The following is a 24,751-nucleotide window of genomic DNA, read 5'->3' on the forward strand; positions in this document are numbered from 1 at the left end:
CAGTAGCATGGATGATGATTCAGAGGGGAGGCTGAGAAGAGCAGGCTCAGAGAAGGATGTAGACAAGAATGGATGAAGACCCAGATGACTTTGGGAGACTGACCTGAGCTCATGCCACTGCACTCCAGCCCAGGTGACAGAGCTAGAAAAAAGACTCAAATAAGTGAATTGACAATGAGGATGGAAACCATGGGAAGAGCTAGAATCTATATGATTTGGCAATTGTGTGGTAGGAGGATGATGACAAGGACTCCAAGATAATGCCATGACTTAGAGGAGTTAAAGATAACTCGGGACCTGTGCCACTTTAATGAGAAAAGAAAAGTCAGGAGAAAATCCTGGTTTGGGGGGATGATATCAAGTCTGAGGTTAAGGGTATGAGACAGCAGCGTGCATTTGAGGGGTTTGGGCCCTATTTTTAGGCTATTGCTACTGTTATATAATAGCTTTAGAATATAAAACATTTGGCCGAGTGTGGTGGCTCATACCTGTAATTCCAGCACTTTGGGAGGCCGAGGTGGGTGGATCACTTGAGGTCAGGAATTCAAGACCAGCCTGGCCAACATGGTGAAACCCCATCTCTACTAAAAATGCAAAAATTAGCCAGACATGCTGGTGGGCGCCTATAATCCCAGCTACTCAGGAGGCTGAGGCAGAGAATCACTTGAACCTGGGAGGCAGGGGTTGCAGTGAGCCAAGGTCACGCCACTGCACTCCAGCCTGGGCAACAGAGCAAGACTCTGTCTAAAAAATATATATATATATATATGTATATGACATTTGAAATAATTGAGCAATGATTAAAACTTGGAAATCATTTTGTTCTAGAATTTTTATGATATATTTTGATTTCCTTGGTAATAAAGTTTTGGCTTTTTTTTTTTTTTTTTTTTTGGACGGAGTCTCACTCTGTCCCCTAGGCAGGAGTGCAGTGACACAATCTCAGCTCACTGCAAGCTCCACCTCCCGGGTTCATGCCATTCTCCTGCCTCAGTCTCCTGAGTACTGTGACTGCAGGTGCCCGCCACCACGCCCAGTTAATGTTTTTGCATTTTTTTTTTTTTTTAGTAGAGATGGGGTTTCACTGTGTTAATCAGGATGGTCTCGATCTCCTGACCTCGTGATCCGCCAGCCTTGGCCTCCCAAAGTGCTGGGATTACAGGCATGAGTTTTGGCTCTTTAAACATAAAATGACCATAATGTCCATTTCTCATTTCTTCCATGGAAGAGTTAATGATAGGATTTATTTATATGCTTAACACCAAGATTTTCATTTTTTTGATCTCACATCAGACATCCTTAGTGTTAAGGGGTATTAAAACAAACACCCCATCTCTCTGAGGTGTTTTCTGTGTCCATAAACATTCACCCAGCTACTTTATTAGTTTTCTTTCTTTAAACCCCCTCTTACCTGAAGTATTTAAACTTATTTTTTTTCTGAACTTCGCCTAAGTATTTTGCTATTTCATAAAGCAAAGCATTTTAAAATGTATCCATTTGCTAGCAATGTCTTTGGAAGGCCTTTCAGCCCATTGTGTTATACAATACCCTATTGTGTATATGTAACCCAAACTAGTTTCAGGCTATTTTTACCACACACGCTCACATTGGTTTGAGCATTTTAATTGAATCAGACAAGCAACCAATAGCTAACTTGGTCAGTAACCAGTCATTCACTGAAAACAGTCGAACAGATTGTGTCTGTAGACACAGCCTCAATCTTTTTGTTAGCACAGCCATTTTGGTTTTCTCCACTTAATCTCATTAACGGTACCCCCCTCCCTCCACCTGACATATGACTTTCTAGGTTTCCCTGGCTCAATGAATGTTTAAGTTTCCAATTACACGTCCCCAGATGCATTTGTTCTGCCTTAATTCTTTTTGTTCTTCCCTGTCAATGTACTTAATATATTTTGATCCATTGTATTTTTCATTTGTCATAACTCGTTTTTATTTGAGTTTCCAGTTTAGGGTATTATCATTTTAGTATTAGGCATGCATACCATCTGTGTCTGTAAGGGCATTGAAATATCCTTATCTTGGCTTCCTTTCATCTTTCTCTGATACTGGGGATGGACGAAGGCCTTGTGTCTAATAAGTCATTTGCATCAGCATGTCCCAAATGACCAAGAGATGAGGATGGGAGAGATTAGCATGGTAATCTCATTCTGATGGATAAAATTAGCAGAGATATTCCCCACAAATGGAGAGCTGCCGTTGGCTAACTGCTGTGCTTAGAATCAATTACTAAATTACTTTGAGCTCTAAGTTGACATTAACAGAAAAAAATTGCCATCGACTGAAGGGAAATAAGATAAAAAATATGCGATCATTAAATCTCTCGCTACTATTCACGAATGTGACTCACAAGAATGGTACACAAAATAGGGCAGAATTTAATTTTTAACAGTGCCCCCTGTCAACATTTCATCCTGAGCTTCTCTGTGGCCTGTGAGCCTGCCTTGGCCTTTCCAATATTTGCAAAGGAAGGAGAAGCCGGGAGAGGAGAAGAGATCTGGTTCAGTTCCTCCACTTTTCTCCAAGGCTGGGCAGCTAACTCAGGAGCCCCAAGGGCAATTTCTGATGCCTCAGCCACCCAGTCACGCCAAGCAGGGGTTGGCAGTCTGTCCGCCTATGTCCAAAGGAGAGCCACACCAGGCAGGGCCTATTGACATTCTCAATGCCTCCTTCTGACCAATATCAACAACACCAATGTGAAGCTAGCTCTCTCGGTTTCTACTAGCCCAACCTGAGCTGGAAATGACTAAAATGTTTCCTTAGATCATCGCTGGTATTGCTAGCCCCTTCCAGAATTTGATGGACTCACACAGCATTATTTATTCATACAAAATACCTTTACTAAGAAAAGCCTTTCTCTGCTTAGAGACACATTCTTGTCTCAATGGGAAGAAAGTGGTAATGATGGGTATAAACAAGGAAATTAGTTCATATGAGGAAAGAAGCTTTAAAATAGCTTTTTTTTTTTTTTTTTTTCAAAGCCAGGGCCTGGGGAATCCCAGTGGCATAGTAATTGTTAATATTATTAGCACAATATACATATCAGCTGTCAAGATATTATGAGGACTTGAATTCAGTCTCTGTTGGGGGAGTCAGGGTCAACATCATTAACTATAGATCTTGTCTCAGTTTCCATATAGATGCCTCAGGGCAAGTGTCTGCCAAATACATCTCTATAGATGGGCATAACCATAGGATATACAAGAGGCCCATCACACACATCAGTAATAGACAACAAGCTTTTGTTTATCTGAAGGTTTACTGGAATTAACTGATTAGTGTCAACTTGACACAATAACTTTTGTCTACAATGCAGTAGATCATTTTGATGGTTTTATTGATGGAGTGCGTTGTCTAATGTAAATCGTAGGGGAGGTTGAATTTAGATAAAGTCTGGCACATTTTTCTTAAGAGGAAACTGAAAAAGCTGTTTGTAAATGCGCCCTTGACAGGCCACCTTCTGCAGTCTTATGGATATTAAGATAATAATTGTGATATTAATAATAATAATTACAAGGGAGAGTTGTAATTGAAATGTATGCAAGTCAGCGGTTGGCAAATGCATCTTTAAGAGGACACATTTTGTGCTCTTACAGATATTACAACAAAATTGTGGTATTAATAACAGTGATTAGAAGGGAGATTTGTAAGTGAAATGTAAGCAATCCATTCTTAAATTAAACTTAGAACACAAAACCATTACAGGGAAATTAGAAAATAAGGCTAGGTTGTTAAAAGTGACACAACTTTCATGTAAAAATTGCCTGCGAAAAAGGCAGAGAAATGAAATGAGAGCAAGTGGGAGTTTATATACTTACATGGAATTTTAAATAACTACAAACAAAATGTATTCAAAGGCTAAATGCTAATTTGGGGGAAAAAGTAAAAATAGATTCTAAGCTTTGAGGGATTATTTGTCTTAAACATCATCAACATGTGTCAGTCCAAGCAAACCATATGCACAGTTAATTTTGAGATTTGGGTAAACCAAATCTAGAATAATTAACCATGAGTATTCTTGGTAATTTAAAGTTTCCTAAATCAAATCATTTCTAGAAACAATTCATCACCTTAATTTTTTTCCAGTTTTGTCCTAACAGTCTCTATTAAAATTTAAGGGTTGCAGTTTTCTGAACCCAAATTCCAGAAAGAAAAAGGATGACTTACTCTAGTCACAGGAGAAATGTCAGAGTTTATCCTTGAAAGTAAAAATAGGGTGAGTGCCAGGGAGTGGAGGAGCTTAAATGAATAAAAAGATGAAGCAGGCACTTACCAAACAGGCACCATTTAACCCTACAATCACTTCCTACTATTGGAATATAACTTTTTTCTTTCATAATATTATGTTTTATTGAAATTAGGTCAGTCTAAGATGCTAAACACACTGAACTGCAAAATGGAGTAATTCTCTTCTGAGTGTCTCATCAGTGGTGTCTCCAAAGGCTCCAATTAGCTGTCTCAATCCGGTTTTAGGGGAGAATTGTTTTCTATTCTTCATGAGAAAATATACTACCATCTTGTCCCTTGGTTATACTTCCTTTTCGCCCCCTACATCCTCTGTGCTTGTGTTGTATTGCAAATAACAACTGCACAGATCATAGAATGGTGTTAATTCCCATTTGCAAGCCTCTCAGAGTCATACTTTTCTCTCTTGGGTTCTTAAGAGTGAAAAAATGGCCGGGCGCGGTGGCTCAAGCCTGTAATCCCAGCACTTTGGGAGGCCGAGGCGGGCGGATCACAAGGTCAGGAGATCGAGACCACAGTGAAACCCCGTCTCTACTAAAAATACAAAAAATTAGCCGGGCGCGGTGGCGGGCGCCTGTGGTCCCAGCTGCTCAGGAGGCTGAGGCAGGAGAATGGCGGGAACCCGGGAGGCGGAGCTTGCAGTGAGCCGAGGTCGCGCCACTGCACTCCAGCCTGGGCAACAGCGTGAGACTCCGTCTCAAAAAAAAAAAAAAAAAGAGTGAAAAAATGAGAATGCCAAAGGAATTTCTTGTCCTGAAAAAGGAGTATCTCATCATTCACCTGCAAGTGTTGAATAGCTTCTATACACATCCTACAAAGAATAACACATGCTTTTAAATCTTCACAAACAAACAAACAAAAAAAGTCACAAAAGGTTCTTGTGTCTCCTGCAACCTTCTCTCTAGCTAGATTCTCTGGCCGGAACAGGTCACTTGAGGGTCACCTCAGGCCCCAGTATCCTTCAAACAAAAAGGACCTATGTCTCCTTTCTCCAAGCCATGGACCTAGAAGAACAAAAGCTTTTGGGAAGGGTGGGTAAGGGAGGGTTACTAAATTAACCCATCCGGGCAAAAATGAACCAGTTTAACTAAGTAGAAAATTACATCAAAATAGTCAGGAGCATTTTACAGAATAGAAGAGAGAATATAATTCTTCTGTACGCTGAGGCTGACAATATCAGTATCAGCCAACATGTACTGATTGACAGGCACAATGGTTCCATTTTATTTCATCCTTTCAGCATCTCTTTGTTAAGGATTATCATCACCATTTTCTAGATAGAAAAACTGAGGTTCTTTCAGGTTAAGTAACATAAATCAAAGTTGCACAGATAAATGGCAGGGCTGGAAATTTAACCCAGGGTTCAAAAAAACTCTGATTTTAACCGTGCCATTTTACCTCCCTCCTTGTGCCCTCCTGAGCTGGGGTTCACTTGATCGCCCACCCCCACCTCACCCGGGGCGGCCCCGAGACAGCTGAGGGAAGAAGCTGAAGGGTCTTCATTGTTCATGAGGCAGGGGTCGGGCTAGGAGTCCAGCGATCTGCCCTTGGGCAGTGTCTGAAGCCACAGCCCAAACAGTCTCTCTCTAACAATCACTGACAGCATCCAAGGGTTTCTGAGGGCAGAAAGACCCAGCATCCTGGGAGTGAGAGGAAGAGGAAGATGAGCCTCTTTTACCCCTTACTAGTCATCCTCCAGATTCCTCAGAAGACAGAGAAAGGGGGTGCAGTGGGGAGAGAGAGAGAGTGAGAGAGAGAGGCCCAGCAGCAAAGCAGGATTGGATGTTTCCTTCCTACACCCCAAAAAGGCTCTGATGGTCAAGCCCTTGTAATGTACGTTGTAATTTAGCCCTATGACGCGTTCAGATGGGCAAAAACCAGATGTGGGAAAATGCAAACACAAACCTTTCTTGTTGCCCTTCTGCAGCCTCCTTGTTCAGTGTTCCTATAATTTCCTGGGAACCACATGTTGGGTTCTAGGAAGCTGCAAGATGCCCAGGACCCGGTTTCCACGTGATCCCTTTATGTTAACTGGCTTTTACTTTGCCCACCACCTCACTCTTGGAGTTCCACAATAGGATGCTCTTCCTGACCCTCTCTGAGTTTTAAATATTGGGCATCTCTGCTCTGATATTCTCTACAACCTACATGTTTAACAAGGAGGGGCAAGAGATTGAGTATTTAAATTATAGTACATCCACTCCAGATATTAGTTTGACATTTCAGATTCTGCTGAAGGTACTATAATAGCTTCATGCTTATAAAGCTAAGTATAGAGAACAATATTCAAGATTAAACATAAACTCTGATGTTGGTATATCCAGGTGGTTGAAGCATGGACTTTGGAGTCAGACTGACCTGAACTAGATTCTGCCCTTTGCCAGCCATGTGACTCTGGGCAAGTTTTTGCACCTTTCATAGCCTCTGCTTTTTCTTCTGTAAGAATGGTGACAGCCAACACAGAGTTGTTCTGAGGATTCAATGAGATGATATCAGTTTGAAGTTTAGCAAAGTATCGGGCTTGTTGCAAGCATAAAATAAATGGTACCCCATTATCTTAGAAAGAAAATTGAATGTAGAGGAGGGAAGTGGAAATTCTCCAAAATCCAAAATGTTTGTAAAATTCTCCAAATGCGTGAAAGTGGGGTTAAAGAAAAAAAACTCAGGAGAAGGGATTTCTGGGTGGGAGCCACTTACTTGAGATCAGCCTAGTCAGTCTTCAGGATCCATTGAGAGAAGCCCATTGGACACTTCTTGGGTTATGGACCACCACATGGACAAAACACAAAGCTGTGTTCTTGGTACATTTAGGATCTACGTATATTCACCACTGGCTTTAAATTCAATATTTAAAAGGATCTAATTAAGTGAAACAACCATGAAAAGAAATCTATCTGGCAATTTCTATCCATGGTGGGGGTAAAAATGTATTTATAGACATGATTATATGTTGTGCATTCAGCCACTCTTTACTAATCACTATTCTGTACTACAATGCTGCGTTCCCTTCTAGGGTCTTGGGATTAGGCCAGAAAGACACAGCCCTGCCTTATGTTGCTCACCCACCTAAGGTGCTGTGCAAAACCTTGCAAGGGCAACTTCTGGGCAGAGGCAGCGTTTTGACTCTTTGGGTTATTCTATACTTTCTTGCATTTCTATAATAGACATGTATTTTGTTGTATTCAAGAAAAAAATTATTTAAAAAATCTATCTGCTACAAAATAACCAGTTCAAGCACATTTCAAATTTTCAGTTGATGAGTGGGTGTCAGGGTAAGCCGACTTCAGAGTTTCCTACATTTCTTGTGAATGTGAGATCAGTTCCACCCGGCTCTAGCAGTAAGCCTCCTTGAGCACTGGGAACCTTCACTTGCCAGGAAGGTAGGAGCAGCAAGTCTTAATATTCATTTCTTCTTCTCCTCCTTAAGATGCACTATGAAGCCCAGAGAATGTGGCTTGCATGACTTTTGAACATGGTCATTTCTAAGAATTGACTTTATGTATTAGTCTGTTCTCATACTCCTACAAAGAAATATTTGAGACTGGGTAATTTATAAAGAAAAGAGATTTAATTAGCTTATAGTTCTACAGGCTGTACAGGATGCAAGATGCTGGCATCTGCCTGGATTCTGGTAAGGCCTCAGGAAACTTACAATTATGGCAGAAGGCAAATTTCATCTCACATGGTGGGAGCAGGAACAAGAGACAAGAGAGAGTGAAGGAGGAGGTGCTACACAATTTTAAACAAGCAGACCTTGCAAGAATTAACTCATTGTCATGAGAACAGCACCAAGCAGATGGTGCTAAACCATTCATGAAAAAATCTATCCCCATGATCCAACCACCTCCCACTAGGCCCCACCTCCAACACTGGGGACTACTATTCAACATGCGATTTGGTGGGGACACAGAGCCAAACCATATTACTTTGTTTTAGAAATTCATTTCTATAACTTAAAATTATTCATAGTATTTCTTGACCTCCTACATTGTACAAAGCACTTTGAATATATTCTCATTTGATCTCGACAATAGACTGAAGGAATATATTATTATGATTAAATAAGTTGCCCATAGTTATAGAATAAGTGTCAAAACTAGAGTCAAATGAGAAAAATCAGACTCCAAAACCTAGATTTTCAACCACACTACTCTGCTGCATCCTGGACTACTGCTTACCAAATGAAATGGGGCTTATGGATCTATATTTAAGATGGGGTCAACCTTTAAATGCCAGAGAACCAACAACTTGGGTTCAGGTTAATGCCTGAACCCAAAACCAGTTATCAGCAATTCCTCTTTTCTTGCTGCCCCAGGGCAAACACCAAACCCTTTGTTTTGTTAATTTCATTGATAACTGCTACCAGGAGTCATGAGAGGACTACAAAATTTAATAGGAATATTTTTTCATGTGTCTGTTGGCTGTATGAATGTCTTCTTTTGAGAATTTTCTGTTCATATCCTTTGCCCACTTTTTGATGGGGTTGTTTGTTTTTTTCTAGTAAATTTGATTGGGTTCTTTATAGGTTCTGGATATTAGCCTTTTGTCAGATGAGTAGATAGCAAAAATTTTCTCCCATTCTGTAGGTTGCCTGTTCACTCTGATGGTAGTTTCTTTTGCTGTGCAGAAGCTCTTTAGTTTAATTAGATCCCATTTGTCAATTTTGGCTTTTGTTACTGTTGCTTTTGGTGTTTTAGACATGAAGTCCTTGCCCGTGCACGTTGTGCACGTATACCCTAGAACTTAAAGTATAATAATAATAATAAAAAGATAGGATAAACTATTTAAAATGGAAAATGTTGGACAAAAGGTCACCATATACCTGAATAAATTACTTTTGAGAAAAAAAAATTTAATAGGAATAGGCAAATTACAGGAAAAGCAGAGAGCGGTGCTCAAATATGGGCCTGATTCTTATATTCATAACAATATAAGAAAATATAATGGTCCATTATATTTTGGACCCCATCTCTGTACTGTGTCCTCTTCTAAGTGCTTTATAGATACTACCTTGTTTTTGAGGAAACTGAGGCACAAGGGGGTTTATCAGCTTGCTCAATTTCACAAAGAACCTGGATCCTGACCTAGACCATCTGGATCCAGAACCATACTCTTAACCAATACTCCTGCACTGCCTTTACTGGCCAGCCTAGCTGCAGAGGGCAGAATGGGTAGAAGAGAACGATTTCAGCTCTGTACAAAAACAAAGCAAAACAAAACAAAAACAAACAAAAATCTTCCAGATGCTTGGAGCTATCCAACATCATGGTGAATTACCTTAAAATGACAAGTATTCTCCATTGGAAATGTAGTCAAGGCTAGGTTTATGCACCCTGGGATGCAGGTAATCTCCGCATTGTGTGAGAGGTTGAAACAGCCTCAAGCGAGAACTCAGTGAGATCGGAGCTTTCAGATTTTGTGCTGTCTCACACTAGGATGCAGTCTCCACCTTTAGATTCCCTAGCCTGGGACCACTGTGAATTCCAGATAAATCAGCATTTATTGAGGCATCAATTTCCTCCTTTCCCCCTCTATCAAAATGTAAGACCTACACAAGCTTGAAGATCAGACCAAGTATCTCTGTTTTCACTCTTCCTCCACTAGATGTCCTGCTTCTAAGACCCCTTCCAACTCTGAAGTTCCACCATTCTTTCTGTGGGATACTAGTTGTTGAACTACACCTCGTATGCAAGAGGATTTTCACCACATTGCACAAGAAGCTAATGGATCTCAGGAATCATATAAAAGACTTCTCCCAAAAGCAGAATTAATATTTCTCATCACTTCCACTACTACCCCCAAGGGTCAAGCCACCATATTCTTTCCCCTGGGCAATTGCAATAGCCTCATCATTGTCTGCTTACACTCTTATCTGCCCTATATCAGTTCTTCACATTGCAGTCAGAATGATCCTTAATATATACTAATCAGGTCATATCAATTCTCAATTCAAAGACTTTCACTGACTTTCTGTTTCTATTAAAATGAAAGACAAAGTCCTTACAATGATCTCCAAGACCCTTTGTGATGGGTCCTCCTCCACCCCTGGCCTCACCTCCCATGCCTGCCCCCTCATTCATCCTGCTCCAGTCACTAGCCCCATCCTCTAACACACTATAAATTGTTCCTGCTTCAGAGTGTCACATTTGCTGTTCCACCTGCCTGAAATACTCTTCCCCCATACAGCTATATGACTCACTGCCTCACTTCCTCCATGGAGCTGCTAAAATCTCAGCCTTATCAAGGCCTACAACTAGTCCCAAAGGACAGTTTCAAAAATGGGCACCCTCTTCATCAAGTGCTTTGATCCTATATGCCAGAAAATTTTCACAGCAACACAACTTATAATAACTATGAGGAGAAAAGCAATCCATGAACTTGTACAAAGTACAGTCCCAAGTGGTAGCTCCAGATAGGAAGTTCCCTGACTACTCCATGTAAAAGAGCAACACTTGTACCCCGCTACAGCACTCCCATCTTCCTTACCTTGTACATTCTCTCTAGGACTTATTACCATCTAATATAGTTCATATCTATTGATTTATTTGTTTGCTGACTGTCTCTCCACTCTGCTACTAGAACAAAAGAAGCCAAGGACTTTGTGTTATTCAGTATTGCACCCCAGCACCTACTACCATGACTGCCACATAGAAAGCACTCAAATATTTGTTCAATGAATGAATGATACAATGTTCTCAGCAACGTAGACTGCAGAGTTGAACGTGATCAGGAAAATGTGGGGGGAAATTATGACTTTAAATAGAAATAGGTAGCTGCGTACCCAGTAGTCATTCAGGAGCAGGTTGTTGAGTTTCCATGCAGTTGAGCGGTTTTGATTGAGTTTCTTAGTCCTGAGTTCTAGCTTGATTACACTGTGGTCTGAGAGACAGTTTGTTATAATTTCTGTTCTTTCACATTTGCTGAGAAGTGCTTTACTTCCAACTATGTGGTCAATTTTGGAATAAGTGCGATGCGGTGCTGGGAAGAATGTATATTCTGTTGATTTGGGGTGGAGAGTTCTGAAGATGTTTATTAGGTCTACTTGGTGCAGAGTTGAGTTCAATTCCTCAGATGAGTAGATTGCAAAAATTTCTCCCGCTTTGTAGGTTGCCTGTTCACTCTGATGGTAGTTTCTTTTGCTGTGCAGAAACTCTTTAGTTTAATTAGATCCCATTTGTCAATTTTAGCTTTTGTTGCCATTGCTTTTGGTGTTTTAGTCATGAAGTCCTTGCCCATGCCTATGTCCTGAATGGTATTGCCTAGGTTTTCTTCTAGGGTTTTTGTGATTTTAGGTCTAACATTTAAATCTCTAATCCATCTTGAATTAATTTTTGTATAAGGAGTAAGGAAGGGATCCAGTTTCAGCTTTCTACTTATGGCTAGCCAGTTTTCCCACCACCATTTATTAAATAGGGAATCCTTTCCCCATTTCTTGTTTTTGTCAGGTTTGTCAAAGATCAGATGGTTGTAGATGTGTGGCATTATTTCTGAGGACTCTGTTCTGTTCTATTGGTCTATATCTCTGTTTTGGTACCAGTACCATGCTGTTTTGGTTACTGTAGCTTTGTAGTATAGTTTGAAGTCAGGTAGCATGATGCCTCCATCTTTGTTCTTTTGACTTAGGATTGTCTTGGCAATGCGGGATCTTTTTTGGTTCCATATGAACTTTAAAGTATTTTTTTCCAATTTTGTGGAGAAAGTCATTGGTAGCTTAATGGGGATGGCATTGAATCTATAAATTACCTTGGGCAGTATGGCCATTTTCACGATATTGATTCTTCTGACTCATGAGCATGGAATGTTCTTCCATTTGTTTGTGTCCTCTTTTATTTCATTGAGCAGTGGTTTGTAGTTCTCCTTGAAGAGGTCCTTCACATCCCTTGTAAGTTGGATTCCTAGGTATTTTATTCTCTTTGAAGCAATTGTGAATGGGAGTTCATTAATGATTTGGTCTCTGTTTGTCTGTTATTGGTGTATAGGAATGCTTGTGATTTTTGCACATTGATTTTGTATCCTGAGACTTTGCTGAAGTTGCTTATCGGCTTGAGGAGATTTTGGGCTGAGATGATGGGGTTTTCTAAATAGACAATCATGTCATCTGCAAACAGGGACAATTTGACTTCTACTTTTCCTAATTGAATACCCTTTATTTCTTTCTCTTGCCTGATTGCCCTGGCCAGAACTTCCAGCACTACGTTGAATAGGAGTGGTGAGACAGGGCATCCCTGTCTTGTGCCAGTTTTTAAGGGGAATGCTTCCAGTTTTTGCCCATTCAGTATGATATTGGCTGTGGGTTTGTCATAAATAGCTCTTATTATTTTGAGATACATTCCATCAACACCGAATTTATTGAGAGTTTTTAGCATGAAGGGCTGTTGTATTTTGTCAAAGGCCTTTTCAGCATCTATTGAGATAATCATGTGGTTTTTGTCTTTGGTTCTGTTTATATGCTGGATTACATTTATTGATTTGCATATGTTGAACCAGCCTTGCATCCCAGGGATGAAGCCCACTTGATCATGGTGGATAAGCTTTTTGATGTGCTGCTGGACTCGGTTTGTCAGTATTTTATTGAGGATTTTTGCATCGATGTTCATCAGCGATATTGGTCTAAAATTCTCTTTTTTTTGTTGTGTCTCTGCCAGGCTTTGTTATCAGGATGATGTTGGCCTCATAAAATGAGTCAGGGAGGATTCCCTCTTTTTCTATTGATTGGAATAATTTCAGAAGGAAAGGTACCAGCTCCTGCTTGTAGAGGAGAATTCAGCTGTAAATCCGTCTGGTCCTGGACTTTTTTTGGTTGGTAGGCTATTAATTATTGCCTCAATTTCAGAGCCTGCTATTGGTCTATTCAGGGATTCAACTTCTTCCTGGTTTAGTCTTGGGAGAGTGTATGTGTCCAGGAATTTATCCATTTCTTCTAGGTTTTCTAGTTTATTTGCCTAGAGGTGTTTATAGTATTCACTGATGGTAGTTTGTATTTCTGTGGGGTTGGTGGTGATATGCCCTTTATCACTTTTTATTGCATCTATTTGATTCTTCTCTCTTTTCTTCTTTATTAGTCTTGCTGGCGGTCTATCCATTTTGTTGATCTTTTCAAAAAACCAGCTCGTGGATTCATTGATTTTTTGAAGGGTTTTTTGTGTCTCTATCTCCTTCAGTTCCTCTCTAATCTTAGTTATTTCTTGCCTTCTGCTAGCTTTTGCGTATGTTTGCTCTTGCTTCTCTAGTTCTTTTAATTGTGATGTTAGGGTGTCCATTTTAGATCTTTCCTGCTTTCTCTTGTGGGCATTTAGTGCTATAAATTTCCCTCTACACACTGCTTTAAATGTGTCCCAGAGATTCTGGTATGTTGTATCTTTGTTCTCATTGGTTTCAAAGAACATCCTTATTTCTGCCTTCATTTCGACACTGGGGCCTGTTTTGGGGTGGGGGGGGAGGAATCATATTAGAAGATATACCTAATGTAAATGACAAGTTAATGGGTGTAGCACACCAACATGGCACATGTGTACATATGTAACAAACCTGCACGTTGTGCACAGGTACCCTAGAACATAAAGTATATATATATTAAAAAATCTAACATATGTCAAGACTTCTAACAAAAAGTATAAAATAATAAACAACAGAAAAAAAAAGAAATAGGTAGCTGCAAGATTAAGTGCCCAAAGTATATATAAATGGATAGATCATGTAAATCTATGCAAATGTCTGAGCAAATTCCAGAAAAAGAAACAAGGCAGGACACTTAAAACCATTCCTGTTGCCTGTGAGCTGGCTTCTCCACCGGTGCAAGCACCCAATCTGTAGATCTGATGAGAGGTGACAATGTTCTAGAGGTATGTGCATTGTGCCAAGCCAGGGCTGTGAACACGAAGGTGGCAGAGGCAGAAAAACAAAACTGATCCTCCTTCATGGTCCTTCCTAGCATCAGCCCCCACAAAGCCATACCAAGAAAAAAGAGAGGAAGTGAAGCCTAAGATATAACAGAGAGGTTTTCACCCATCTGGAGTCAAAGCTGCAGCCCAGAGACTGCTCTCTAAAGAACTGTCTGCTGGCCTGAGAGACCACCTGTCTCGGTGATGAGCAAATAAACAGCTCCACTCACTAGGATTTCACAATCTAAGAGCATCTCTGAGGATATCATATCAAAACACATAGGGAACCATTTATGAACAGCCAGCTGTTCAAAACAAAAATACGGGAGAAATTAAACAGAAGAAAGCTTCTAGATAAAGGAAAAATATTGAACTCAATTTATTCTAATTACATGCTCCTCCTTTGTAGAAACGCAAAGAAACATGGAGCATAATTTGGGCCACCTCTGCTTTGATGACTTTTTCCAAAAAAAGGTTTCCTCTTTCAGCCTGAAACTCCTGTAAGAGCAGTAGATATAAGTCATATTGGTTAGAGCCTTGGCTACACATTTTCCGTGGAACATAAGCATACATTGAAAGATTTGTTTTGTGGGGGTGCTTAGTGACCATGTAATCAGCTACATTTGATGTTCCTCTTCAGGGAAAATGATATAAACTCTCCCAAGGTCATGACTGATGTAATTTGGGGGACACATGTCATCCATTTCTGAGGCACACCCACTTTCTTCTTAAATAATTAAAATATTTAATCCCAAATTTCTTTTCTGTCCCTATATGTGTCAACCAGAGCTGTGTGAGCAACAGAAATCCTTGAGTCACATAAACAATTTTTATTGTAAAATGCTATCAGAACTGTGTGTGTTTTAGTATAATCCATTTTCTGTCAGGCATTTGACTTAATGATATTTCCTCTTCTACTTATGTATTTCATTATCTGTTTTTGTGTCTTCAGAAACACAATAAACTATAATGAACATGAAAAGATTGGTACGCTTTTCAGAGCATGTTTCATTTTTCATCTTTAATGGATCTTTTTGTAGGGTTCTCACAACCAATTGAAAGAGAATAAAACATTCTCTTGCTTCATAACCAAATTACTGCTCACACTTCCAGCAACCTTTGGAAGGGGAATCCTGGCTATTGATGTCCCTGGAAAGAGAGTGGTAGAAGAAAAGGTAAGTACCTTTGCTTGAGAAAAGAGCGGACTCCCTCCGGCCACAGACATTCAATGGCCACACCCTCTAACTTCCTCTACTTCCTTCCTTCCGCCTTCCTTTCCTAGGCAGTCTGATGTTTTGGGTCAATTTTAAGTGCATTTGTGTTTTACATTAAAACACACAGTATTCACTGTTCCAACAGGCATTATTTTTGGGAATATAAAGCACAATTTCTTCTCTCCAATCCCTTAAAAATATTTTTTCTTCCCTCTTTTTAGAAATTTCCTGAGAGTAAAGAAAATGTAGTTATAGTCCCCTGGAATCTTGCTACTCAAGTTGTGGCCCTCAGACCAGCCACGTCAGTATCACCTGGGAGCTTGTTGGAAGTGCAGAATCTCAGGCTCCACCCCAGACATACTGAATCAGAATTTGTATTTTAACAAGATCCCCAGGTGATTCACTGGCACATTAGAGTTTAAAAAGCACTGAGTTGGGTCAAATTGAGTGGAATAAATGAAGCCAAATATAAAAGTTTAGATATGGAAAAACATTAATGCACAAAATGGCTTTGATCTTCTAAGAATGTAGTAAGAGAGGCTTACATAATTTAAATATTTCTTTCATCTGACCTTCTTTTCACATGTTTCCCAAGTGCATAAAAGTGTACGAGTGGAAATGTGCAATGTCCCAAGAGAACATTTATAAAACTCTGTCTGGCATTTTTTTTTCTGTATCAGAAATTGAAGACATGGAAGAAAGATGAAAACACTGACTACTAAATACCTATGTGTGGTTACTGAGTGTGGTATACTTGGACACCGAGCTCCCCCACCCATCAGATGTCACAAAGAGTCCTTTTTGTCTTGGATAATTTCAAAACAAACTGACCTCCCCAGGTAAGCCCCTTGTCACTTTCAGAAGAACCCCTTTTAATGTGTGCCCCACTAAGATTTTAAACTCAGAAACTCAAGACTTTATTAAGTCGCTACACTTTCAAGCTCAGTAGGACATTTTGACTTGGAAGGGAAATTACTTGGTAAAACAACTAACTATTCATTTGCCCAGGAATGGGAGCTTTCAGAGAATGTTGAATTTTCTAGTTTTAAAACTGAGACAGTCTCAGCATAACTGGGTTGATTGATCACCCTATTCTAACATCATTTATGACACCCAATTGGCCTAATGAAATTGGCACACAAAAACTAACTTGTGAAGGCAAACAACTTTCATAGAAATAATTTCATAGAAATAATTTACATTTGAGAGGCACAGAATCGAACAGATCATCCAAGAAGATTTCTTTAAATTGGCTGGAAGTGCACAGCTCTTGTTTCTGCATCAATAGATGTGTTCAGTTTCAACTAAGCAGTTCACTAACTGCATTGATTTTTAAGGCCAGGCTGAAGGTATTGAGAAAATATCCAGATGACACAGAAACTGGAATGTTCAGAGGCTGATGAACAAAGGGAGAATTTTGCTCCTGTTGCTTATTCCTGGGACACCTCTAGGTGGGAGTACACATCCCAGGGCTGGTGGTAGTTTAATCTTTCTTTGGCCACTTGATGTTCGAACCATTCTAGTGCAATTCTGTGCCTAAGGGCTCCTGAAATACTCTGGGAATACAAGTTCGTCCTCAAGGTCCAACAGCTGTCAGAGCAGATGGCTGGGGATTTGTTTACTGTGGTCCTAAGTATTACCCTTTAGCTCTAAGGCACTGGGAACAATTTGACAAATTTGATTAACTGAGAACAATATGATGCTTGCCTGGAAAGCTCACTCTACACTTTCACAGAGTTCCTTATGTTCTTTTCATGGTCTGAGGATACGAGATGATATTAGCTACCACCTCAGTCCAATGAAACTATCAGAGAAAACAAAAAAGTCACCCTTGGCTACCCCTTTTGTTTTACAACTGAATGTTTGTGATTCACATGTACAGCCAGCTGTTCTATGAGAGAGATGCTCAGAGCATACCTAGCCCTGCCTTTAAGAAAAAGAAATATGACTTCATGTTGCGTGGCACTCTATGGCTTATTTGTCAATTACAAAGTGTATCTGCTTTGTGAAACTAAAAATAAATAGTTAATCTGCTGGAAAATCTTATTCTACCTTCCCAACTTGCCTCTGTTTTTCCTCCTCTCAATTTCCAGTAGTTTCTTTGGTGAACACCCCATGGATGGCTTGCAGAGCATTTTGCGCTTTGAGATGGCGTGTGTATCCCTGGGTCTGTGAAAGGCCACTGCTGCAGGGTGGGGAGACAATAGTCGGCTCTGGGAAGTCTGTGGGAATTCCTGAGGGAGCTGCAAGTTACTATGAATAGCCTGGCATTCTAAGAAGATTTGCAGAGGAGTCTCCTGCTGTGCCCTCTAGCTCTCTACTTGATGGACACAAACCCAGGGCCTGAGAGGTTGGGAAGTGCTCTGGGAGGACTCCCATTAGGGGACAGGCTTTCTTGTGTCCAGATTCCACTTGGGTGACCCTGGGGAGAGCGACTGCTGGCTCTTTTCCGGAGCCACAATGCTCCATTTACAAGCTGCAATTAGTCGCAAGCAAAATTTGTGCATCCACTACTAACTGTCAGCTCAAGAGGTTGAAAGTTCAGTCCTGGGGAGGTCAGGACGTCTTCCAAGGGACTGATGACTCTGCTTACAACCTCCCCTCCTCCAGTACAGTGGGGATCCTTCTCTAGGGGAGAGAACCACATTCCAGAGTGGGATGCCTGCAAAGCTGAATGATCTATGCCAGACAGGCTCATGGTTCTGGGACTATTGGCATAGCAGTCAGATGTACCCGTTATTCAGTGACTTTTCTACAGCAGAATATTGACCTAATTTATAATAAATATAGCCATTTGAGAAGAGCAAGGCAAGAAATGCTCTAGTGCTGTTAGGATTTAGCTGCTATTTCAAAGTTCAGCCAGTTTTGCTTGCATATTCCATGTGGAATAAAAAAGCCAGAAAGGCCCAGAAAAAAAATGAACTGTTCTTTGCCAAATCAAAATGTGTAAATAGTTCTTCTGAGAGCATAACAAAGGGTCTATTTTGCCTTTAGACACCAGAGCCAGAAACAGGAAAAGGCTACAATTAACTAACTGAAGCACAATGTGAAGTTAATCAATAATGGAACGATTATGATGAAGATGCCATACATTAACTCTACCTAGACATGAGTACTGCTTTCAGAGCATGAACATTCTTTCAAATTCCAGATACCACTTTTTTTCTTTGTGAGGCTGCATTGTAATTTTCCACTGTCTCCTCTATTCTCATTTGCAATCCTCTGAATCTCACTGTAAACTGTGACTAGATTCCTCCTTCCCCCATTTGTGGTGTGTGATGTTGGAATCCCTGAATTGCACTGCTCTTCTGAGAAATGGAGAAGACTTCCATTTGGAGAAAGGGCTGACAAGGATTGAATTCTTTATTTTATTTTATTTTTATTTATTTTTTGAGACGGAGTCTCTCTGTCACCCAGGCTGGAGTGCAGTGGCGATCTCTGCTCACTGCAACCTCTGCCTCCTGGGTTCAAGCAATTCTCCTGCCTCAGCTTCCCAAGTAGCTGGGACTACAGGTGCATGCCGCCATGCCCTGCTATTTTTTTGTATTTTAGTACTGATGGGGTTTCACTGTGTTTCCCAGGCTGGTTGCAAACTCCTGAGCTCAGGCAATCTGCCCGCCTCGGCCTCCCAAAGTGCTGGGATTACAGACGTGAGACATTGCATCCAGCCCTTTATTTCTTTAATGGGCACACAGCAGCCACTCATTATGTGATGTTGACTCCCTTAGATGAAAGTAAAATTAATCATGATATTTACACTGAGTAAATCATTCCAGACCTTCCCAAGTTTCTATTCAGGACACCAAACACCAAGAATGCGTCTAACCCAGAGAAAGGTCTTGAAGCTGGGCATGGTGGTACGCACCTGTAGTCCCAGTTACTGGGGAGGCTGAGGCTGGACACCTAAGTCCAGAGAGGTCAAAGCTACTGTGAGTATGGTTGTGTCACTGCACTCCAGCCTGGGCAATAGTGCAAGATCCTGTCTCCAAAAAAGGAAAAGAAAACAGAAAAAAAAAAGTCTTGTAAATTTTCAATCAATATCAAAGCTGACTGCTTACCCAGCAAGCCCATCAGTAGAAGACAGAAGATGGGCCGGGTGGGAGGGAGACTGGGCTGGCCACTCCATCCCTGCCCCTCTTGCAGGAACCACACAGCATGAAGACAGGTGGCACGCTTTTAGACTTCTCTCCTAGGCTCCCATTTGGACCAAACTCACATTTCCAAAAGCAAGGCTTTCAATGACAGTGGATATCATGTGACAAAACCAGATACTTAGCCTCCCCCACCACAGTAGAACCTCTGCTTCTTCCCCTCCCCTTCTCCCTTGAAATCACTGAAATCCAGGCGATGTACACGGCTCCCAGTCAGAGGGAGTTGCTTGGGTCTCTCTTCCAGACAGTGTTCTAAGAAACGGTCTTTCCCCTCACCCTTCCTATCACCACCCACCCCTACCTACCACACCCCCTGCAACACCTCACCCGGAGTTAGCCACAAAAATAACTGTTCCATGGTGGGCAGAATATGATGCTGTGTGATGAATTAATAAGAAATCTCCCATCATCTGGTGGGTAATTTTTTTCTAATTAAGTTAATTGGATTTTTTTATATTATAAAAGGAGTGCATGTTCATTATTAAAAAATTGTAAAATACAAAAAAAAAAAAAAGTAGAAAGTTGAGGGAAAAATAAGGCCTACAGGTGGGTAATTACAGCTCCAGAATTATTAGTCATTTTGACTGGGCACCTGGTAATCCATAAATTAGGTTTTTAGAGTCAACTCCAGTTCCACTTTCTAGTTCAACTACTTGTGTCTTCCCTAAGTCAATGCTGCAGTTATTTATCACAGTTTTCTTGGAGAAGGCAAAATCTTTTCTGTCTGAACTTCAGCCCCACTTAAAATTTTAATGCAAAACTGCATTCCTCAGAGTTACTGGAGACATAAATTCCTGGCACCCTTCCATTCCAGCCCCAGGGTTTCTCTCCCTCCAGGACTTCTCCAAGCCAGCTCCCTTGGCATCAGCTCTCATGGGAGGAAGAGAATTCTTACTTTTCCCCCACAATAGAACTTTTAAAAATTTCTCTGAAATATGCTGTTTGTATAGTCACATGTCTGAGTTTCTAGCAATTCATCTCTTTATTTCTCTCTCGGTGAAGCATGAATGTTTCTGCAAAAGAATGAAAGCAAAATACTGAAGCAAATATCAGGCAAGATTTTGGCTCATGTACAAAAGTCAAATATCCATCGACCTCAGATACCTGCAGCTCAGCAAGGAAGCCACAGATGATCAGCAAAATTCCTAAGCAGCAAAAGCAGCAGTACAAAAGTCAAAGTTCCGTCAGCCACACACTCTCTCACTTTGTCACTCTTCTTTGAACTCCATTCAAAAAAATAATAATATTAAGCGTTCTCAGTTCTCTTAGCTCTAAGGAACGGATTGCGACGTGACAATGGATTCTGGTGGGTGGGATGAAGGAAATAGAAAACTTTCAAAGATGGACACAGGAATTCAAAATATGTATGTGAGCCAGACGTGGTAGCTCATGTCTTGTAATCCCAACACTTTGGGAGGCCAAGGTGGGAGGATTAGAGTTTGAGATCATGAGTTTAAGACCAGCCTGGGCAACACGGCAAAACCCCATCTCTACAAAACATAAAAAATTAGCTGGGTGTGGTGGTGTGTGCCTGTAGTCCCAGCCACTCAGGAGGCTTAGGTGGAAAGATCGCTTGAACCTGGGAGACGGAGGTTGCAGTGAGCCAAGATGGCACCATTGTACTCCAGCCTGGGCCTGACCCTGTCTCAAAACAACAAGAAATGAAGTGGCTTAGCTGGGTGGTCCTGGCTCATGGTCTCTTATGAGGCTGAAGTCAAGATGTTTTCTGAAGGACAATATGCTATGTGAAATAAAACAGTTACAAGCAGACAAATACCAGCTGATTTCACTGATATGAGGTACCTAGAGTAGTCAAAACCATAGAGACAGAAATTAGAATGCTGGTTTCCAGGGACAGAGGGAAAGAGAGAATGGGGAGTCATTGTTCAATAGGTGCAGAGTTTCAGTATTACTACAAGAGAGGAGTCCTGGTGATGAATGGTGATGATGGCTGCACAACGTGATGAATGTATCCAATACCATTAAACCATATACTTTAAAATGGTCAAGACGGTACATTTTATGTTATGTGTACTTGACCACAATTTTTAAAATGGGAAAAAGAAAGAGATGTCATCTGAAAGCTTGACTGAAAGATCAGCTTCCAAAATAGTTCATTGACGTGGCTGTTCACCATCAATGAAGATCTCTGTTTCTCTCTGGCTATTGGCAGGAGGCTCCAGTTCCTAAGCAGATGGGCTCTCCCTTGGCTGCTTGAAATTCCTCATGACGTGGCAGCTGGCTTTCCTTAGAGCAAGAGAACTGAGAGGGAGAGAGCCAGGAGAAGGCTATATTGCCCCCTGGATTTAATCTCCAAGCTCCCACACCATTGCTGTCCCCACTTCTCTTTGTGAGAAGCAAGCCACTAAGTCCAGCCCATTCTCAAGGGAAAGAGATTAAGTTAGGCTCTACCCTTTGAAGAGAAGAGCATCAAAACACTTGTGGACATATTTTTTAAATCTACCACACTCCCATACAATTTATTTTTCCCAATACAGAACCCAGAGAGATCATTTATGTCAACTCTCTGCTCAGTGGCTTCTCATCTGATGCGAGTATTAATAGAAACCGAATTCTCACCATGGGTCTCAGAGCCCTGCATGCCCTAGTGCCTCTGCAACCTCTCTGACCTTACCTCCTACCCTTCTCCACTGCGGTCTCTCTAGCCTCCTCACTGCTACTACCTTCTGCCACCTCCTCAGGACTTTTGCATTTGTTGTTCTCCGCCTGGAATGCAGATTATCTCAGCTGTCCAAATGTCTCATTATCTCATCTCCTTTAGGTTTTCACTCAAATGTCACCATCTCATTGAAGTCATCCCTGACCACTCCAAATTTAAAATTGAAACTCTCCCACCTTACTTGTTGATATGGTTTGGCTGTGTCCCCACCCAAATCTCATCTTGAATTGTAGCTCCCATAATTCCCTTGTGTTGTGGGAGGGACCCAGTAGGAGATAATTGAATCATGGGGGCAGTTTCCCCATACTGTTCTCATGGTAGTGAATAAGTCTCACGAGATCTAGTGGGTGTTTTTTTTTGTTTTTTTGTTTTTTTGTTTTTAAAGACAGAGTCTTGCTCTGTCACCCAGGCTGGAGTGCAGTGGTGCCATCTCAGCTCACTGCAACCTCGGCCTCCTGGGTTCAAGTGATTCACCTACCTCAGCCTCCCAAGTAGCTGGGATTACGGCATGTGCCACTACACCTGGCTAATTTTTGCATTTTTAGTACAGATGGGGTTTCACCATTTTGGCCAGGCTGGTCTTGAACGCCTGACCTTAGGTGATCCACCCTCCTTGACTTCCCAAAGTGCTGGGATTACAGCTATGAGCCACCGCACCCGGCCAATCTGATGGTTTTATAAGGGGAAACCCCTATAGCTTGTTTCTCATTCTCTTCTCTTGTCTGCCACCATGTGAGGCGTGCCTTTTACCTTCCACTGTGATTGTGCCCAGCCACTTGAAACTGTGAGTCCATTAAATCTCTTTTTCCTTATAAATTACCCAGTCTTCGGTATGTCTTTATCAGCAGGGTGAAAATGGACTAATACACTTATACTATCTAACTCCCTCCCCTACTTTCTTTTCCTCCATAGCACTAATTCTTTCTGTCATCCTATATATTTTACCTAGTTCTTTTCTTTTGTGTCTATCTCTTCCTCCTAGCACACCAGCTCCATATGGGTAAGCGTATTTGTTTTGTTCACTACTCTAAATCCAGTGTCCAAAACAGTGTCTAAGGCAAAAGAGGGACTCCATAAATATTTCCTGAATGTTGGTAGCCAGAGGTAGAAAACACCTGAAGAATCATGCTTCCAAAATGAGAGTCCCCTCTGGTCCTCAGAAGTTTATCTCAGTGGGATAACCAATAAGAATTAAGAGCTACTCCTCTAATTTGGACTGGGTAACCATATTTTTATGGGCAACAAGCACCTATCTGCCATCACTGCATCTTCTGCCAGGGCGAGTTGGATCAAGTGATGCACTGATAATGCAGAAAGCAAAAAACATATGCCAACTAAAGTTGAGGGTGCCCAGGTTGAATTCAGCAGGACTGACAATGAGCCACTTGGTAACGAGGACATCTGCCTTGTGGAGTGAAGCAGATTGAGTCCATGTAGGTTTTATTCTGGCTGTTGGGCAAGTTTAATGTCTCTCACAGTCTTGCCATCTTGAATGCAGGCAATAGAACCAGCCTCTGCAGTGCGATTTGCCCTCCAGCTGCCCTTCAGGGCTTAAGCTCTGGTCCTCACTGCACAACTTCACAAGTCTGAGACTTCAAAAGGAAGAGTTGAAAGAATAATCTGCAAGGCACTGGTGCTAATAAAAAGCAACTCAGAGCCTCGGTGTGGTGGCTCACACCTGTAATCCTAGCAGTTTGGGAGGCCGAGGGGGGCACATCACTTGAGGTCAGGAGTTAGAAAACAGCCTGGCCAACATGGTGAAACCCGTCTCTACTAAAAATACAAAAATTAGCCAGACATGGTGATGGGCACCCGTGATCCCAGCTACTCGGGAGGCTGAGGCAGGATAATTGCTTGAACCTGGGAGGCAGAGGTTGTGGTGAGCCAAGATCATGCCACTGCACTCCAGCCTGGGTAACAGAGTGAGACCCTGTCTCAAAAAAAAAAAAAAAAATTCAGCTCTGGCAATGCAGGCTAGCTGACCATGAGCATGACAGGAGGTAGCATGTCCTCCACAAGCTGCCTTATAGCCTGCCCAAAAAGAGTTGGGGGTGGATATGTATTGACCCTAATTACATAGACACAAATGGACCAAAAGTAGGACAATTTTTCTGCAACAGGTTGTAAGAGGCATCTTAGAAAGAGCACAGGTTTTCTGGCCAGAGAGACCATGGACGATAATCCTGAGCCTCTTAATAAGTATTTGACCTTGGGCTGAAATGAGACTCCATTTCTTTCTCTGCAAAGTCACAGAGGTAATACCTAATTAACTGGGCTGTTATATTTGAAATGTTATTGTTAGTTATTTTCAAGTTATTGATACCAACTAAAGTAGACCCTAATGATTGTTGTGAGGATTAAATGAAATGCCATGTTATAAAAGGCCTGGAACAGAGTCAGCTCTCAGCAAACGTTACTTCACTTTCTTTCTCCTACAAAGCCTATGCTCCTCTGCAGTGTTCTAGGGTGGACAACAGTCCTGCATTGCCCAGAACTGAGGGGTTTCCTGGGACAACGGACTCTCAGTGCTAAAACTGGAATAGTCTGGGCAAACCAGCATGC

General features: G+C 41.3%; 1 long non-coding RNA gene across 1 annotated transcript in view; it reads left to right on the forward strand.

Annotated features, from left to right (window-relative positions):
- The window catches only part of LOC144341146 (uncharacterized), a 51,812-nt gene extending 34,408 nt beyond the window's left edge, over window positions 1-17,404 (forward strand). Inside the window, exons 2-4 of the long non-coding RNA XR_013417829.1 lie at window positions 15,185-15,319; window positions 16,039-16,197; window positions 16,696-17,404. This is a non-coding gene — a long non-coding RNA (uncharacterized LOC144341146). The remainder of the gene's footprint in view (window positions 1-15,184; window positions 15,320-16,038; window positions 16,198-16,695) is intronic.
- Window positions 17,405-24,751: the final 7,347 nt, after the last annotated feature.

The sequence above is a fragment of the Macaca mulatta genome, chromosome 5 (genome assembly GCF_049350105.2).
Source record: "Macaca mulatta isolate MMU2019108-1 chromosome 5, T2T-MMU8v2.0, whole genome shotgun sequence".
NCBI classification, from domain to species: domain Eukaryota; kingdom Metazoa; phylum Chordata; class Mammalia; order Primates; family Cercopithecidae; genus Macaca; species Macaca mulatta.